Source organism: Mesoplodon densirostris, chromosome 19 (genome assembly GCF_025265405.1).
Source record: "Mesoplodon densirostris isolate mMesDen1 chromosome 19, mMesDen1 primary haplotype, whole genome shotgun sequence".
Lineage (NCBI taxonomy): Eukaryota > Metazoa > Chordata > Mammalia > Artiodactyla > Ziphiidae > Mesoplodon > Mesoplodon densirostris.
In genome coordinates, this window is record NC_082679.1 from 4,197,866 (window position 1) to 4,217,857 (window position 19,992).

Here is a 19,992-nt window from a genome sequence, read left to right on the forward strand (position 1 = left end):
CAAATTCAAATTTTTACACATGCACTTGTTTAAACTATAGACCCAATAAGCAGATTGTTAACCAGTTAGAGCCTGCCTGCTTTGCATACCCCAAGAAACTGCAGCCAGCATCTGCCAGCCATAGGTAAACCCTGTACCACCACAAGACCCCAAGCTGCTGCTGTGGGCTGGAGCTCTCCGACCCGAGGCTCCCTGCCTGTGCAGGGGAACAACAGCGCCTAGACCCAGAAGCCTCCTCTTCAATAGCCCTCTTCCTCCCTAGCCCACCTCCCCTTCTGGGTAGCAGCCCCCAGCCCTTTGCCTTTCGCAGGTTCCAAGCAGCCAGGACCCTTCTCACATGCAAACCTGTCAAAACAGCCTCCGAAGAAAATCCCTTGTGTGTTACTGCCGCCTTGTGGTCGTACCGTTTTCCTTGCTCAGCGCCCAAATCCCGGACCTCATTAGGGGCCCAATACGACGGCACTCGCGGGCTTTAGTGTCTGTCCTGGACGATGAGTCGTGGATGGCAGTGGCGAGTGTCACTCTGTTCCCAGCTCTCTGTTCCACCTGACACAGTGACCAGCAATGCTTGAGAAGAGATTCTGGTCTCTCCATCAGTCTGGGTACCTGAGCGAGAGAATGAACAGCGGCCCCTGCCGGCTGACTCCACTATTGGCCCCCTGCCCCGCCTGGCTCCAGGCACTTCTAAGAGCCGATCAACGTTACCGTCTTTTTTTTTCTTTTTCTTTCTTTTTTTTTTTTTTTTTTTTTTTTGCCTTGCTGCGTGGCTAGGGATTGAAACCGGACCATGGCAGTGAAATCCCCGAGTCCTAAGCACTGGACCGCTAGGGAATTCCCAACGTTACCGTCTTTTTGTGCGCCTGTTTCAGTCAATTAGGACTTTTATAACAAAATACCCTAGACTGGGTGGCTTGAACAACAGAAACTTATTACTCACAGTCTGGAGGCTGTGAAGTCTGAGACCAGAGTGCAAAGAATGGTTTTGGTGACAGCCCTCCCCTGGCTTGCAGACAGCTGCAGAGAGGGGGAGAGAGAGAAAGAGAGAGAGAGAGAGAGATATCTCACCACTCTCATTACAAGGGCACTAATCCCATCATGGGGGCTCCACCCTCATGACCTCATCCTAATTACCTCCTAAAGGCCCCACAATACCAGCACATCTAGAGTTAGGGCTTCAACATAAGAATTCAGGGTAGACACAGCCTCATAACAGCATGCTTCTGGAGATCTTGTATCCATTGCTTGTATCTAAAGAAGTATGGAAAGTTCATGCCATGGTAAGGGGGTGGTTCTGCTATGGCATCCTGGAAACTTTTCACACATTCATTTAGTCAGAGGCTTGAACTGTAGCCAATCTGAGTCTTGGCAGAAAGCTTAAAAAAAAAAAAACAAAGCTTATGATCCTCCTGGAACATGAGAAAATGAGAGGCTTGTGAGCAGCTGCTATCTCCCATCTCCCACTCACTTTTTTTTTTGGCTGCACCGCGTGGCTCAGTTCCCCAACCAGGGATTGACGCAGGCCACAGCAGTGAAAGCCCAGAATCCTAACCACTAGGCCACCAGGGAACTCCCTCCTACTCACCTTTTTATCTTCCCTGGAGTCTTTCATGAGACAGTTTCTCATTGCTTCCTGGGTTCTGATGAGGTGTCTTTCTGCCCAGTCCCCCTCAGACTGGAGCTGCAGAATATAAAAGTGCTTAGCTGTAGTCTAGATTTGACTCTTATACTATACTAAAAAGGTATTTGGTCTTTGTTCCTGGCTGCTGGCACAGAGCTCCTACAACCCTTGTAATTTCCTGAGTGAGGGTGGTGGGAGTGCCTTGTGTTCTAATGAGGTCACTCTTGGTGGGTCTCTAGGGGCTGGTCATCAGAAAGACCAAGTCTTGATTAGAAGTGTGGAACTTTCATCACCACCCCCAACTTCCAGAGAGGGGAGGGGGGCTGGAGATTGAGTTAATCACCAATGGCCAATAGTTTAATCAATCATGTCTATGTAATGGAACCTTCATAAAAACCCCTAAAGAAAGGATGAAGATCTTTCTGCGTCATAAAACTGATTTAAGGAATCTGGTTAGATAAAGTGCCGAGTTGAAAGCATTCCCAAGAACATTAATCTTGTTTTCTGGCGGAATATGGAGAATTACATGAGTATTCATAACTCTTACCAAATTGTCCTCTTCTCTGTTGAAATAAGTTCACACACAGAAGTGGTATTTGAACAAAAGGGTCTCATAAGAATCTCAAGACTTAAAAAAATCATTGCCACATCTTTTGAAAATAACTTTCCAAGAAACACCTGTAATTATAATTGGTTTTCCTCCTTGATAATTTGTTGCCTTGTTGATTTTTCTATGTTCCTAAATGGTAAGACAAGTAAGACCTATCAAGACAAAAGAGCCTCAGGACTATTTTTGCTCTTCTTCCAAAAGAAGGATGGAAAAAACAATAAAAACCTGTGATTTGCTTGGTTTCTCATTTTAACAAAAGATTGAGAATTTCTTTTTATTTAAATTAGCATATCTATCAAATGTAGTTTGTAAACTTGTAGTTTAAAGACTTGGATCCTGATTTTTTTAAAAAACTGGACATTTCTGAGATCACTGGGGAAATTTGAATACTATCTGAATACCAGATAGTATCAAGGAAGTACTGTTGGTTTTCCTAGTGGGATACTGCTGTGGTGGTTATATATTTTCTAAAAAGATTCTAATCTAATAAAGACATCTGTGTACTAAAATATTTTGGGATTAAAAAGATGAGTTTAAAAAAAAAAAGCTCTTCCACTGGAGGAAAAAGAAAAAAGGATGAGTTCACAAGAAAAATCACTCAATAAAATTTACCTATTACTTTAATAACTACTATTATAATTATAGCATATCAGGCATAAGCACAATCCTGGTCCACGTCCCTCCACCCTCGAAGGCAACCACAGCTTGGTCCATTTCTGAACATAAAGCTGCAAAACTGGATCTGGGATCATTTTCCCAGACACTTTTGGGGTTTTAATTTGAGGTCCCCAATCATTCAAAGTCTACACCCCTGTCTTTTCTCCATTATCAGGAGATCTATGGTTGTCAATTTATGGTAAAGAAGGAAGGAATAAAACACTGGTCAGGGGCTTCCCTGGTGGTGCAGTGGTTGAGAATCCATCTGCCAATGCAGGGGACACGGGTTCGAGCCCTGGTCTAGGAAGATCCCACATGCCACGGAGCAACTAAGCCTGGCGCCACAACTACTGAGCCCGCATGCCATAACTGGTCAGGGATACAGATTCAAGGTTTCTAATCTCATGTCACTGTACGAACCTAAAGTCATTTTCCATCTCTTAGAAAAATCCTGCAGAAGTAGTTCTTGTCCTCGTTCTGCATTTGAGGAGCCTGAGATGGACAGCTGACATGACGCGCCAAGCCCACTCAACTACTCAGTGGAGAAGCGGAATTCAGATTCTGGTCTGTGTGCTTCCCAAGACCCTGATTTTCCACTGAGCCATACTAGGAAATTTAAAAGGTCTTAGTTTGGGGTAGAAAAGTGTGGAGTGTGAATGAAGGGTGTAGGGGTTGGGAAAACCTCAAGAAGATAAGTGAACAGTGAATCCAGTGATCTTCGTAGGTGTTGGCAATCTTTTTACGTAAAGGGCCAGAAAGTCAGAGAGGCTCAGCGGGCCACAGGGTCTCTGTTGCAACTTCTCAACGCCTGTTAGAATTGGGAGGGCGGGTGAGGTGGAGGGGCATCAAAAAGACATGAGAGGGAATTCCCTGGTGGTACAGTGGTTAGGGCTCCGAGCTTCCACTGCAGGGGGCATGGGTCATGGGTTCCATCCCTGGTTGGGAAACTAAGATCCCTCAAGCCAAGCAGTGTGGCAAAAAAAAACAAAACAAAGATAAGAGATACAGTGTTGGTGGAGGTGCAGAAAAGGGAACCCTCATGCACCGCTGGTGGGCATGTAAACTGGGGCAACTGTTATCAGAAACAGTATGGAGGTTCCTCAAAAAATTAAAACTAGAACTACCATAGGATCCAGCAACCCTACTTCTGGGCTTGTATGTGTCAACTCTACTTCTGGCTTCAATAGTGTGTATGTGTCAATCCCAGTCTCCCAATTCCTCCCTTGGTATCCATACATTTGTTCTCTATGTCTGTGTCTCTATTTCTGCTTTGCAAATAAAGTCATCTATACCATTTTTCTAGATTCCATATACATGTGTTAATGTATGATATTTGTTTTTCTCTTTCTCTGTATGACACTCTCTAGGTCCATCCACGTCTCTACAAATAACCCGGTTTTGTTCCTTTTATGGCTGAGTAATATTCCATTGTATGTATGTACCACACCTTCTTTATCCATTCCTCTGTTGATGGACGTTTAGGTTGCTTCCATGTCCTGGCTATTGTAAATAGTAATTTCAATTTTAGATTTTTGAGATTTACTTTGGGGCACCAAGGAGATTACTCCTGGCCAGTTGTAATGTCAGAGATACATTTAGACCATCCTATGAGAGCAGAAAGAAATATCTCAGGGCAGAAGACTACGTTTACAGCAGCTAGATGCCCTTTCACAGGGTGAGGGTCTCCCCACCTCTTTCCCCCACTCTTCAGTTGATGTGGGTAGTTATGGTCTTGGAAGGAGACTGCAACACATGGCAAGGAATTGGGGGAATCACTGTGATTCCTGGAGCTTCAATAATCTTTGCAAACGACTCTCTTCACATACGGCTTCAACTCAGTCAGTCAACACGTATTTACTGAACATTTGCCAAAATCTAGGCACTTTCTAAACACTGAGGATGTAGTCCCTGCCCTCAAGGGGCTTAATTTCCAGACTCCAGATATCTTTTTTTTAAATTGGAGAATAGTTGCTTTATAATGTTGTTAGTTTCTGCTGTTCAGCAAAGTGAATCAGCTGTATGTGTACATATTCCCTCCTTTTTGGATTTCCTTCCCATTTAGGTCACCACAGAGTATTGAGTAGAGTTCTCTGTGCTATACAGTAGTTTCTCATTAGTTCTCTATTTTATACATAGTAGTGTATACAGGTGAATTCCAATCTCCCAATTCATCCCACCACCCTCCTTCTCCCCTTGGTGTCCATACATTTGTTCTCTATGTCTGTGTCTCTATTTTTACTTTGCAAATAGGTTCATCTGTACCATTTTTCTAGATTCCACCTATATGTGTTAATATATTTGTTTTTCTCTTTCTGACTTACTTCACTCTGTATGACAGTCTCTAGGTCCATCCATGTCTCTGCAAATGGCATGATTTCATTCCTTCTTATGGCTGAGTAATATTCCATTGCATATATGTACCACATCTTCTTTATCCATTCCTCTTGTTGATGGACACTTAGGTTGCTTCCATGTCCTGGCTATTGTAAATAATACTGCAGTGAACACTGGGGTGATGCATCTTTTGGAATTCCAGTTTGTAAACAGTGCTGCAGTGGACACTGGGGTGATGCGTCTTTTGGAATTCTGGTTTTCCCTGGGTGTGTGCCCAGGAGTGGCTCCAGATATCTTATGATTTCAAGAGCATCAGGAATAATAGGTGTCATCAAACCCTAAGGGCTTTTTCCCCAACCAAGTGGTTTTTGTCATCACTGATGTCTCTAGAAGCCATGGCACCAGGGGAGGGGAGGGGAACTATACTTTCTACTGTGTTGACACACTCAGGACACACCCTGGGTGACACACTTGGGTGACAAAGAAGATCAGGAGTGAAGTCTAGTGTCTCTTGTCCTCTCCCCGACCATGAAATCTAGAGATGACATCACAGGATAGTATAGAAGAATAAGATGGATAAAGATGGGTGGTAGGGAGAAATGGGTGGGTTCTGGGGCAAAACGGCAGGACCATTCAACATCCAGGGGCATTGCGCTGTGTGTACTACCAGACAAGAGCCCCCTTCTTGGCCTCACAACCCAGTGATCACCTTGAGATTTGGGTGGCGGGCAAGGTTTTGCATGATTTGAGGACTTTTTTTTTTTTTTTATGTGATTGACTAGTCATCCCCTGACTCGCATTTCTACATCACTTGCACTATCTCCTCCTTTTAACATCTTTGCTTTCTTAACTTTCTATTCCTTTTTTAAAAATATAAATTTATTTATTTTATTTATTTTTGGCTGCATTGGGTCTTCGCTGCTGCGCGCGGGCTTTCCCTAGTTGCAGTGAGCAGGGGCTACTCTTCGTTGTAGTGCACAGGCTTCTCACTGCGGTGGCTTCTCTTGTTGCAGAGCACGGGCTGTAGGCGCACGTGCTCAGCAGTTGTGGCTCGTGGGCTCTAGAGTGCAGGCTCAGTAGTTGTGGTGCACGGGCTTAGTTGCTCCACAGCATGTGGGATCTTCCTGGAGCAGGGCTTGAACCCATGTCCCCTGCAGTGGCAGGCGGATTCTTAACCACTGAGCCACCATGGAAGTCCCCCCCATGTCTATTTTAGATTGCATTTTTTTCTCTTCAATTATATCCCCCTTTTAACATGTATTTGAAATCATTATAGATTCACAGGAAGCTGGAAAAATAGTTCAGATACTTAATGGTCCATTATTAACCCATAGCAATAAAAAATCCAAGAAGTTGATGTTAGGCAGATGACATGATACTCTATATAGAAAACCCTAAAGACTCCACACAAAAACTATTAGAACTAATAAATGAATTCACCAAAGAGGTGAAAGAATCAATGAATTAGCCAAAGAGGTGAAAGACCTATACTCTGAAAACTATAAAACGCTGATGAAGGAAACTGAAGATGCTTCGAAAGAATGGAAAGATATCACATGCTCTTGGATTAGAAGTATTAGTAGTCAAAATGGCCATACTACCCAAAGCAATCTACAGATTTAATGCAATCCCTATCAAAATACCCATGACATTTCTCAGGATCTAGAACAAACACCCCTAAAATTCATATGGAACCACAAAAGACCCCGAATTTGTAAAGCAAGCTTGAAAAAAAAGAACTAAGCTGGAGAAAAAAGAACAAACCCTTGCAGACTTCAGACTATATGACAAAGCAACAGTAATCAAAAGAGCATGGTACCTGCACAAAAACAGACACATAGATTAATGTAACAGAATAGAGAGCCCAGAAATAAACCTGCACATTTATGGTCAATTAATTTATGACAAAGGAGGCCATATACAATGGAAAAAAGACAGTTTCTTCAATAAGTGGTGCTGGAAAAACTGGACAGCTACATGTAAAATAATGAGATTAGAACATTTCTAGGGAACTATATTCCACATCTTGTGATAAACCATAATGGAAAAGAATATAAAAAAACAGTGTATATAGGTATATAACTGAGTCACTTTCCTGCACAGCAGAGATTGGCATAACATTGTAAACCAACTAGACTTCAATAGGGACTTCCCCAGTGACACGGTGGATAAGAATCCACCTGCCAATGCAGGGGACATGGGTTTGAGCCCTGGTCCAGGAAGATCCCACATGCCACAGAGCAACTAAGCCCATGCGCCACAACTACTGAGCCTGCCCTCTAGAGCTCACAAGCCACAACTACTGAGCCCATGAGACACAACTACTTAAGTCTGTGCGCCTAGAGCCCGTGCTCCGCAACAAGAGAAGCCACTGCGATGAGAAGCCCGCTTGCCGCAGCTAGAGAAAAGCCTGCACGCAGCAATGAAGACCCAACGCAGCCAAAGATAAATAAATAAATTTTTTAAAAAAAGACTCTGCAAAAAGAAATCCTTGGGGCTGGATTTGTCGATTCTGTGCACTGGAGTTCTTAACTGTGAGAAATAAATATTTGTTGGTCAAGCCACCCTGTCTATGGTATTCTTTTAGAGCAACCTGAACTGACAAAGACACATACAAATGCAGCTGTACATGGGACAGGGGAGGAATGTGTGTTTTCCCTTTTCCATTGGATTTTTTTAAAAAATTAAAGTGGATCCCCACTTGAGGATTCCCCTTACTGGGCTGTGGGAACCCCCAAAGGCTTAAGTGCTAAGCATACTCCTACCCCACTCTGCTGCCATCCCCCCACCTTTTTTTCTCTGCCAACTTTTTTTTATGCACACGCTCCCAACCTTAGCAGCAGGTCAGGTCTGCTAAGAGAAACCAAAAACTTGTGCTACAGCGCCACCTTCTGGAAAATGAAAGAAAGGCTCCCAAATATCAATCTCTTGAACTGTTAGCATCAAAGTAAACAAAGCCTTGGAGGTGACGTCAGCATCATGGTGGTGTGAGATGCTCCCTTTGTCTCTCCCCTTCAACCTCAACCAGTAAAACATCCGTAACTCAATAAGGGTTCCTCTGCTTAACACGCCAGGATGCTGGAGAGTTTCACACATCTGTCTATCTAAAAGTGGGGGGAATGGAAGATGTAGAAGAGGTGAAACCAGGTGAAGAGTGGAGGTGGTGCCCACAATCCAGGTGACCCTGGACACAGCAGAGGCACCTGCTATCCCAACATCCCAGGGCGTGATGCCAGTGACAGCAGTGACATCAGCAGCAGCAAGGCACCAGTGACCACGTAGGCACAAGCAGTAACAACAAGGGCACCAGGCCACACCTCTGGCAAAGGCTGCTGGGGGGCAATTCTCAAATATAGCCAGAGGCAGCTCCAGCAAGACAAACAAAAACTTGCACGATAGCACCACCTACCGAAAAAAGAAAGTCCTCTAAGTACTAACCTGTTGAATCGTTAGAATCAAGTAAAAAAAAAAAGCTTTAGGGCTTCCCTGGTGGCGCAGTGGTTGAGAGTCCGCCTGCCGATGCAGGGGACGCGGGTTCGTGCCCCGGTCTGGGAAGATCCCACATGCCGCGGAGCGGCTGGGCCTGTGAGCCGTGGCCGCTGAGCCTGCGCGTCCGGAGCCTGTGCTCCGCAACGGGAGAGACCACAACAGTGAGAGGCCCCGTAACACACACACACAAAAAAAAGCTTTACCTAAAAAAGAAAGGTGTTTGCTACTTCAAATGCACCAGCAGAGGACCAACTCATCAAGCAACATGAAAAACCACAGTAAAACAGTATTACGAAAAGAAAATGACAATTCTCCAGAAACAAACTTAAAGTCATGGAATATTGTGATCTAACGGATAGAGAATTCAAAATAGCTGTCATGAAGAAACTTAACAAGCTACAAGAAAACTCAGAAAGGCAGTTCAATGAGCTCAGGAATAAAATTAATGAACAATGGATGGACTGAGAGGTTGTCCTACCAAGTGACCTGAGTCAGACAGAGAAAGACACATATCATGTGATATCACTTATATGTAGAATCTAGAAAAATGATACAAATGAACTTATTTACAGAACAGAAACAGACTCACAGACTTAGAAAATAAACTCATGGTATGGTTACCAAAGGGGTAAGGGGGGAGGGATAAATTAGGAGTTTGGGATTAACATATACATACTACTATACACAAAACAGATAACCAACAAGGACCTACTGTATAGCACAGGGAACTCTACTCAATACTCTTAATGACCTATATGGGAAAAGAATCTGAAGAAGAATAGATACATGTATATGTATAACTGAATTGCTTTGTTGTACACCTGAAACTAACACAACATTGTAAATCATCTATACTCCAATAATAATAAAAGAAAAAAGACTAAGTACTAAGTGCTGGCAAAAAAAATAAAAATAAAAATAATGAACAGAAGGAATACTTTTATTTTAATATTTATTTTTATTTGGTTGCACTGGGTCTTAGTTGCGGCTTGCCGGCTCCTTAGTTGTGGCATGCAAACTCTTAGTTGCGGCATGCATGTGGGATCTAGTTCCCTGACCAGGGATCAAACCCGGGCCTCCTGCATTGGGAGCACAGAGAATTAACCACTACGCCACCAGAGAAGTCCCCAGAAGGAATACTTTATCAAAGAGATTAAAACACTAAAAAAGAACCAAACAAATTCTGGAGCTGAAACACTCAATAAATGAGATGAAAAATGCATTAGAAAGCACTAGAAATTGATCAGACTATATGGAAAACAGAATTAGCAAGATCAAAGAAATCTAGAAATGATACAGGTAGAAGAGGAGAAAGAACTAAGATCTTAAAAAATGAGGAAATTCTACAATAGCTATCTGACTTCATTATGAAGGGCAACAAACATTAGGATAATGGGTATCCCAGAAGAAGAGAGGGAGAAGGGAACAGAGAGTTTATTTAAAGAAATAATAGCTGAGAACTTCCCAGATTTGGGGAAGGGACTGTATGTCCTTGAAGCTAAGAGAACACCTTATTAACTCAACGCAAAAAGACCTTCTCCAAGGGGGCTTCCCTGGTGGCGCAGTGGTTAAGAATCTGCCTGCCAATGCAGGGGACAGGGGTTCGAGCCCTGGTCTGGGAAGATCCCACATGCCACGGAGCAACTAAGGCCGTGCACCACAACTACTGAGCCTGTGCTCTAGAGCCCAAGAGCCACAACTACTGAGCCCACGTGCCACAAATACTGGAGCCCGTGCACCTAGAGCCTATGCTCCACAACAAGAGAAGCCACCGCAATGAGCAGCCCAAGCACCTCAACGAAGAGTAGCTCTGGCTTGCCGCAACTAGAGAAAAGCCTGCATGCAGCAATGAAGACCCAATACAGCCAAAAATTAAAAAAAAAAAGACCTCCATTATATTAAAATTGTCAAAAGTCAATGACAAAGAATTTTAAAGGCAGTCAGGGAATAAGGATGGTAATCTACAAAGGAACTGGGCTATCTGTAGCAGCAGCTACAGGCCAGGAGACAGTGGAATGACAGTCTCAAAATACTGAAAGATTAAAAAAATGTGTCATATGTGCCCAAGAATACTCTATCCAGCAGAGTTATCTTTCCAATATGAATTAGAAATAAAGGGGGACACAGAGTTTTGAGGGCATTAGCCCACTGTGGCCACCTTTGCTTGGCAAAGCAATAAAGCTATTCTTCCTGTCAAAAAAAAAAAAAAAAGAAATAAGCCTTTCCCAGACAGACAAAAGCTGACAGAGTTCAACACCAGACCTTCCTTACAAAAAATGTTGAAAGGAGCTCTTCTACTTGAAACAAAAAGGCAAAAGTACACAAAATGTTGAGGAAGGTGATAAACAGATGGATATATCAGAAAATTGCAACTCTATATCACAATAGGTTTTTAAACACTTAATTACAGCATAAAGGTTAAAAAGGAAAAAGTAGTACAAATAACTGTAGCCACTTCAACTTGGCAACAAGCTCATAACATAAAAAGGGATAATTTGAAGACAACAAAAACAGAAAAGGGAAAGAGGAAAAGGATAGAACCCATATAGGCAAATGAAGATAAGATGGTATCAGCAGGAAAAGGACTATTTCATCTATGGGATGTTTTACACAAACCTCATGGAAACCACAGCACATAAATCTAGAGCAGAGACATGAAATATAAAAAAAAGAGGAAACTAAGAAAAATATCATAGAAAAGCACTACACTAAAATGGTAGTTAGAAACCCACACAAAAATAAACAATAGAGATACAGAGCAACCAGGAAACAAAAGATAAAGCGGCAGGACGAAGTCCTCCTCTATCAATAATTACCCTAAATGTAAATGAATTGAATTCACCTATCAAAAGACACAGAGTGGCTGGATGTATTAAACCAAAACCCAAGACCCAACTATATGCTTTCTCCAAAAGACTCATCTCTGGGTTTCTAAAAACAAATGCTGGCTCAAAGTAAGGGATGAAAGATGATACTCTAAGCAAATGTCAGCCAGAAGAAAGTGGGTGTAGCCATACTCATATCAGACAAAATAGACTTCAAGCCAAAAAAGGTAACAAGAGACAATAATGGACGTTATATAATCACAGAGGGAATAATTCATCAAGAAAACATAACAGTTATCAATACAAATGCACCTAACATACGACGACCAAAATATATAAAGCAATTATTTTTTTAAAATAAATTTATTTATTTATTTATTTATTTTTGGCTGTGTTGGGTCTTTGTTGCTGCACGTGGGCTTTCTCTACTTGCGGCGAGTGGGGGCTACTCTTCGTTGCGGTGCGTGGGCTTCTCATTGCGGTGGCTTCTCTTGTTGTGGAGCACGGGCTCTAGGTGCACAGGCTCAGTAGTTGTGGCACATGAGCTCAGTAGTTGCGGCTCGTGGACTCTAGAGTGCAAGCTCGGTAGTTGTGGTGCACGGGGTTTAGTTGCTCCGTGGCATGTGGGATCTTCCCGGACCAGGGCTCGAACACGTGTCCCCTGCGTTGGCAGGCGGATGCTTAACTACTCTGCCACCAAGGAAGTCCCATTTATTTTTTTTTAATAAAGCAATTATTAACAGACCTAAAGGGAGTACATGACAGCAACACATTAATAGTAGGGGACGTTAACACCCCACTTACATCAATGGATAGATCATCCAGACAGAAAGTCAACAAGGAAACTATAGCCTTAAACAAAATATTAGAACAAATGAATTTGACAGATCTGTACAGAACATTCCATTCAAATGCAGCAGAATATACATTCTTCTCAAGTGAACATGGAACATTCTCAAGCATAGTCCATAGGTTGGGACACAAAACAAATCTCAATAAATTTAAGAAGACTGAAATCATATCAAGCATCTTTTCCGACCACAGTGGTATGTAGCTAGGAATCAACTAAAGAAGAAAGCTGGAAAAATCACAAATATATGGAGACTGAACAACATGCTACTGAACAACTATTGGGTCAGTAAAGAAACCAAAGGAGAAATTTTAAAATACCTGAAGATAAATGAAAATGAAAATATAACATACAAAACTATGAGATGCAGCAAAAGCTAAACTTCTAAAAGTGAAATTTATAGCAATACAGGATTACCTCAAGAAACAAGAAAAACCTCAAAAAACAATCTAACTTTACACTTAAAGTAATTAAAAAAAGAACGAACAAAGTCCAAAGTCAGTAGAAAGAAGGAAATAATAAAGATAAGAAAAGATAGAAATTAAATAGAAACTAAAAAGACAATAGAAAAGACCAATGAAACTAAGAGCTAGTTCTTTAAAAAGATACACAAAACTGACAAACCTTTAGCCAGACGCACTAAGAAAAAAAGAGAGAGGGCTCGTAAATAAAATCAGAAACTAAAGAGGAGAAATTACAATGGATACCACAGAAATACATTTTTCCAAAGAGGACATCCAAATAGCCAACGGGCACATGAAAAGATGCTCAACATCACTATTAGAGAAATGCAAATTCAAACCACAATGAGCTATCACCTCACACCTGTTAGAACTGCTATCATCACGAAGACAGGAGACAAAAGGTGCTGGTGAGGATGTGGTGAAAAGGGAACCCTATACAGTGTTGGAGGGGATCTAAATTGGTCCAACCACTATGGAAAACAATATGGAGGTTTCCTCCCAAATTAAAAATAGACCTACCAGGGCTTCCCTGGTGGCGCAGTGGATGAGAGTCCGCCTGCCAATGCAGGGGACATGGGTTTGTGCCCCGGTCCGGGAAGATCCCACATGCCGCAGAGTGGCTGGGCCCGTGAGCCATGGCCACTGAGCCTGCATGTCCGGAGCCTGTGCTCCGCAATGGGAGAGGCCACAGCAGTGAGAGGCCCGCGTACCACAAAAAAAAAAAAAAAAAAAAAAAAAAAGACCTACCATATGATCCAGCAATTCCACTCCTGGGTATATACCCAAAGGAAACAAAAACAGGATTTTGAGGAGATATCTGCACTCCCATGTTTATCACAGCATTATTCACAATAGCCAACATAATGGAAACAACCCAAATTGATCAACAAGAGGTGAACAGGTAAAAAGATGTGGTATATATATATACAATGGAATATTATGCAGCCATGAGAAAGGAGGACATACTGCCATTTGCGACGACATGGGTGGACCGTGAACTCATTAAGCTAAGTGAGATAACTCAGACAGAGAAAGTAAGTACTCTATGAAATCACTCACTTATAAGTGGAATCTAAAAAAAGTCAAACCTGTAGAAAATAGAGAGTAAAATTGTGTTACCAGGGGCTGGGGGCTAAGATTGATGGTGTTTAAGGGTACACATTTGTACCCATAGAGATCTAATGCACAGTAAAACAAACATAAATAGTAACACTATCGTATAATTATATCATGTGATAAATATTGTTACAACATATATAAATGTATCAAAGTAACAGCTGTACACCTTAAATTTACACAATATTACATGCGAAATTTATTCAATTAAAAAAATTGACATGACAAGAGTGAGCACGCCTAGCATGTCCTATTTGAAGACTTAAAAGTATCAAATTGTGTACAGTAACAGCGACCTCTCGAGAGGAAAAGAACCCCTTGCATATTTAGGGAGCTCTTTGGGATGCCACACCCAAAGCACCTGAAATCAAAGAACCCCCTCTCCTCCGGGCAAGCCGGAGGCAGTGGAAGAGGGAAGGCGTGTCTCCTGGCCCTCCCCCACCCCCAGCGCCGTGAAGGGCGCCGCCAGCCCCACCTGCTGGGCCCCCCGCCGCCCCCCCACAATGCCACCTGCTCGCCCCTCCGCGCCCAGGCCCGACAGAGGCGATGGGGTGCACCTCGAGGGCGCGCGCGGCCACTTCCGACGGCGGGGCTCGAGAGCATCCCGCCCCCTCCCCGGGAACGGCCGCTCATCTAGCGACTCCGGTTGTCACCAGGGAGCTCGCGGCGGATACTCACCCGTTGGGGATACTGTTCTTCCTCACCATGATGCGAGAGGTGTGAAGCTCTTAATCCCCAGGAATCCCACTCTTAGGCTTCTTCTAGAACATACAGCGGATCAGCTGCGGCCGCGGGCGTGCACACGCGGGAGGCTGGTGCGCAGACGTGCTCACAGGTTACCGAAGGCGCACGCGTTGCGCGCGCTCGGACCAGGCGGCGGAAGGGCTCACAGCGCATGCTCCAAGGCCGCCCTGCCTGGCGCGCCCTGAAGAGCAAGCGCGAGGCTGAGGGCGTGAGGCTGCGGGTGTTGGGTGGGCGCGTAGGGAGCGGTGAGGGTGGGTTGGTGACCTCTCCTAGTCCGCGGTAGATGGTGCGTCCTGCATTCGCTGCCCAGAGAGAGCAAAAGTGCACTGTCTACCCATATGAACGTCATACTGCCCGTTAGAGTCCCCCACCGCCGCCACCCGCCGACCATCCCTGTTAAATACTCCAGTATTTGTCGGGTGGGAGCTCTGCTCAACGGAAAAACCCAGCTCCGTGTCCCTCCCCCACCCCACCCCACCCCACCCCACCCCCACCCACCCCCACCCACCCCCAGCTCCCGGTAACCAGGGCCAGACCCGCACGGGTCGCTGGTACTTGTAGTCCTCAGGGCCTGGCCCACCCACTGTGCAACTCCTTTGGGAATTAGCCGTGCTTGATATGCATCAAATCCGGGTCCGTATGATTTAACGAGGGCCTACGGTGTACTGCACACCTTGCTAGGATTGGTGGGAAGTAGATGAGTTCGTGCCCCGGCTCTCGTCCTCACATTAGGTTAAGCAGAAAGGTGAACTTGCGAAGTACAATGTAATGACGAACAATTACGAATTATAGTGCTGTTGGCGGTCCCCGAAGGGCCAGGGTCAGAAAGAACTTCCTGGAAGATGTGGGGTTTCAATCAGGCTTTGAAACCTGTACCGATCTAGGTTAGGCAGAAATTGCAAAAACCAGAGGATGGAGGTGGCAGGGGGTATAAAGGAGAGTTTGATTTGGTTATCTGGAAGGCTTAAAGGGGAGAGTGGTGAGCAGGGCTCAGTTGGGGAAGTGGACGCTTTCAGAAACGGCCTCCGTTTTGAGTTCCTCTGCAGTGGAGACTTATAACTACGGGCACTTATAGGCTTAAATAAAAACACCATCACGGGATTTACTTGTGTGTTTCCGGACTTCATGGCTCCTGTTTAGGTAAATCTGTAAGAGAAGGGAGGGCTTTGAGGTCACGGGGAGAAGCCTTGGGTCCCCCACTCCCCCTGTTCTCCTGGCAGGGGGTTCTCATGGGGTGTGGGAATGACAGATACCTGATCTCACCCGCTTTCTTCTCTGATTCCAGGAAGGAGATTTTGCCTCCTACAAGCCCTGGATAAAACCAAGGTATCAATTCTCTCCCTGTCTTTCTCCATCTCCCCCTCCCCAACTACACTGGAGAGGAGCTCCCCTCCCCTCCTTCCTCTGGTTCCTCCCTCATTCCCTGTCCCTAGGGAGACCGTTTGTCATTCTGAGGCACCCCCTCCTCACCTGTCACCAGTAGAAGCAGGACATCACTGAGCTATGAACCTATGTGTGGGGGGGTGGCCTTTTCTGTAGCATTCACGGTGTACTCTCCAACATGACTGGATTTTAGATGAGTCAGATGAAGTTCAGCCAGGCCCTCTGTAGAGTCAGGTGATTGCAAGAACTACAAGATTTCTCCTCCCGTTCTGAGAGCAAAGTTTACATCCTTGGTGGGAGTCCAGCATCGCAGGGTCACGTTCCTCTGGGCAGGTACCACCGAGCTGGGCCAGGCACTGAGGGAGGGTTTCAGAAGTGCCTGGAAGGAAGTAGATCTCAGGACTGGATGTGATCCACTCACCTGCTCTCAGGAAACCCATTTAAAGAAGGGAGAGGGGAAAGTGGAACCTTTGTGGGGGTGAAGGGTCAAGGAGGGTTTATGAAGAAACACTCACCATCTCTTCTTATGTCTCCTTGGGCAACACACAGCCCTGCAAAGAATCGTCCCTGAGACACAGGCACCTGCATGGAGCCCGTGTCCTCACCTCCTGGTCCCTGAGGGCCGTCTCAGGGCTCATACGTGTGGGAGCTCTCACTTCCCCACGCTGGACTCTGGCTCCTCTGCTCTCAGCTCCTCCACCATGTCCCAAGAAGGTGGACATGTGCTGCCGTCACCTCCCAAGGCTCCAGGGCCTTTCTCGTTTCCACAAAAATTCCACCAATCCTCTTATTTTCTCTTTCTACCTGAACCACCCTTGGTGCAAAATCTGTGACTGAACACAGTCAAATTCAGACCCCAAATTCTAACACATCTAGATAAGCCAGGAATGCTGAAAGCCGGGATGCTGTTGGGGAGATGGAAAAAGTTGATACAGAGAAGTAGAGAATTTCCTGGCCAATAGGAAAGATGCTGGACCTTAGAACCGAGTGAAGGGGTCAATGTTAGTGAACATTTTTGAATGACTGTGATTTGAGGTCCATGTGCAGAGAAGGAGCAAGACCATGGTTCATGCATTTAAAAACAAATTCAGGACTTCCCTGGTGGCGCAGTGGTTAGGAATCCACCTGCCAAGGCAGGGGACATGTGTTCAAGCCCCAGTCCGGGAAGATCCCACATGCCACGGAGCCACTGAGCCTGTGTGCCATAACGACTGAGCCTGTGCTCTAGAGCCCACGGGCCACAACTACTGAAGCCCGTGCGCCTAGAGCCCATGCTCCGCAACAAGAGAAGCCACTGCAATGAGAAGCCTGCTCACTGCAACCAAGAGTAGCCCCTGCTCGCCACAACTAGAGAAAGCCTGCACGCAGCAACAAAGACCCGGTGCAGCCAAAAAATAATTAATTAATTAATTTTAAAAAATTCAGTCTGAAGTTACACTAGTGTCAAGTTTTAAGTGAGAAAATGTGACATAGCCATTAGTAAGTCAAGCGTATGTTGTTGTGATCAATAATCTCGAAAAGAATTGCACAAAAAGTAACGTAGATAGAAACGTTAAAAATAAAATAAAATAAAGAGACAAGCAACCCCCTGAAAAAAAAAAAAGTAATGTAGAGGTAAAGAAAGTTGAAGATTTAAAATGGCATATTATTGGTGAAGCTGAAAAAAATTAAAATAGCACAGTAAAAAATAATTTTTAAAACAAAGAAATTGGAAATGAGGAAACATAAAAGAGATGGGCAAATAGAAAGATTAGAAGATTATAAACTTTCATCCTATAAATAAGTAATTACATAGAACATCAATTGGCCCTGAAATTCAATGAAAAGATCTAATGGATGTTTATTAAAAGGCCTAAATAAATGCCGGGTTTTTTTTTTTTTTCAAGAGAAACACTTAAGTATTGATATATACAGAGGTGCCTTGAAAGCAAAAAGATACAAAAAGATATACTATGCAAACACCATCAAAACAAAGGTGGTATGGCTATATTAACATCACATAAAGTAGATTTTAAGGCAAGAAATAGTATTTAGATATGAAAGGGAATGTTTCCTAATGATAAAATAGGTCAAGAAAATTGTGTAATAACCCCAACTCTGTAGGCACCTCATAGATACAAAATCCAATAATATAGATACAAAATCTATAAAAGAATTGTTGACAGTATTAAAGAAGCTAAGCCTATAATCATATTTTGTATTTTGACATGCCTCTCTCATTAACTGCATTGCACATGAAAAAGTCCCCCCCCAAAAAAATAAAGAAAGAAAAGAAAGACATTTGCAGACATTTGCTATTCCAAGAAATCAAACCCGGAAAAAGTAAATAAAATGTCATTTTGCATTATTAATTTGACAGTTTTTAATGCTAAAATCTAATGTTAAATAGAATTTGGAAAAATGACACATCATCAGTTTTTAGAATGATAAAGCAATACTAGTTACTAAGGGCAACTGGGTTATGAAGCTCATCCCCGTCCCCCAACATTTATAGCCTTCCACCTGAGAATTTAAATCCCAGTGGTTTACCCTAAGGAATAATTAAGGCTGTCCAAAAGAATTACAAGTTGTTAATTTTTATTATGATTATAGTAGCAAATGAGTTGGAAGTAATATAAATGTACAGGAGTAGGAGGTTGGTTAGTTACAAGTTTTTACTTTTATAGAGTGGAGGACAATTCAGCAATTTAAATCATGTTATGGAACATAAAAATAAAATTTCAACGTTCCAAGAAGATATGATAATGTATAAACTAATAAAAGAACCAAAATAAAAATTAAATCATGTTGTGGAAGCAACTTATAACCATGTGTGGGGAAGCATTCATTGGCATGAAACACTTTAAGTTTTATAGATTTATGACAAAATAAGATAACAGTTTAGGAGATATAGATATAGATATTTCTTGGGAATTTTTTTCCTTATCACTCCCAAATATTTCTAAAGAAGGTAAGCCTTTTTTTTTGGCTGTGTTGGTCTTCGTTGCTACGTGTGGGCTTTCTCTAGTTATGGCGAGCAGGGGCTACTCTTCATGGGCTTCTCACTGAGGTGGCTTCTCTTGTTGCAGGGCATGGGCTTTTAGGCATGTGGGCTTCAGTAATTGTGGCCCACGGCCTCAGTAGTTGTGGCCCACGGTCTCTAGAGCGCAGGCTCTGTAGTTGTGGTGCACGGGCTTAGTTGCTCCGCAGCATGTGGGATCTTCCCGGACCAGGCCTCAAACCCATGTCTCCTGCATTGGCAGGTGGCTTCTTAACCACTGCGCCACCAGGGAAGCCCTGGCAGGTGGATTCTTAACCACTGAGCCACCAGGGAAGCCCAACGGTGAGTCTTTTAAAATGAAGACCCTTTGTTTTGCTGAGCACAGTGGTGGGCTTGGGTATAAATGTTAAGGAGTCAATTGCTAGATAATCTGAATTGTTCTGCATAAAACTGAGTTAAGAAATTTAGGGTGGGGATTTTAAAAAAAAGAATCTAGATGAATGACATCAAGGAAACCAGAAACATGTGCACCGCACTGGGAAAAAGAGAAGGGAAATCAGCAGTGGGTGTGTGATATGAAACTCCTCTATCTCCCCTGTCACATAGTGGACAAAAATCTACATTGCCCACTCATGACTTTTGTGGAAGCAGTGAATAGCTGGGAGGAAAGATAAATGGATATAGTTTTAGAGAGGAATCAACTCCTTTAATTCATTAATGTTTCCTCCTTAGCTCCTAGGAAATGGGATTATGCTCTTCCCATTTGGGAAAATAATTGAATGGACACTTTCCAATTTCCCTTGATTACTTTCTCTTCTGTAAAAGAAAGCACATTAAAAACCTAACTGTTGGGCTTCCCTGGTGGCGCAGTGGTTGAGAGTCTGCCTGCCGATGCAGGGGACACGGGTTCGTGCCCCGGTCC

The 19,992-nt window shown here is 43.6% G+C and overlaps 1 long non-coding RNA gene across 2 annotated transcripts; it reads right to left on the bottom strand.

The window, feature by feature from the left end:
• Nucleotides 1-298: 298 nt before the first annotated feature.
• On the bottom strand, nt 299-14,782 carry LOC132480865 (uncharacterized). Of its 2 annotated transcripts, none has more exons than XR_009530694.1 (5): nt 14,642-14,782; nt 1,583-1,678; nt 1,132-1,248; nt 938-1,014; nt 299-546 (listed from the first exon to the last, which is right to left on the bottom strand). It is a non-coding gene; the product is annotated as an uncharacterized LOC132480865 (long non-coding RNA). The 2 variants fall into 2 exon arrangements; XR_009530693.1 differs by having other exon boundaries at nt 299-606.
• Between the last annotated feature and the right edge of the window lie 5,210 nt (nt 14,783-19,992).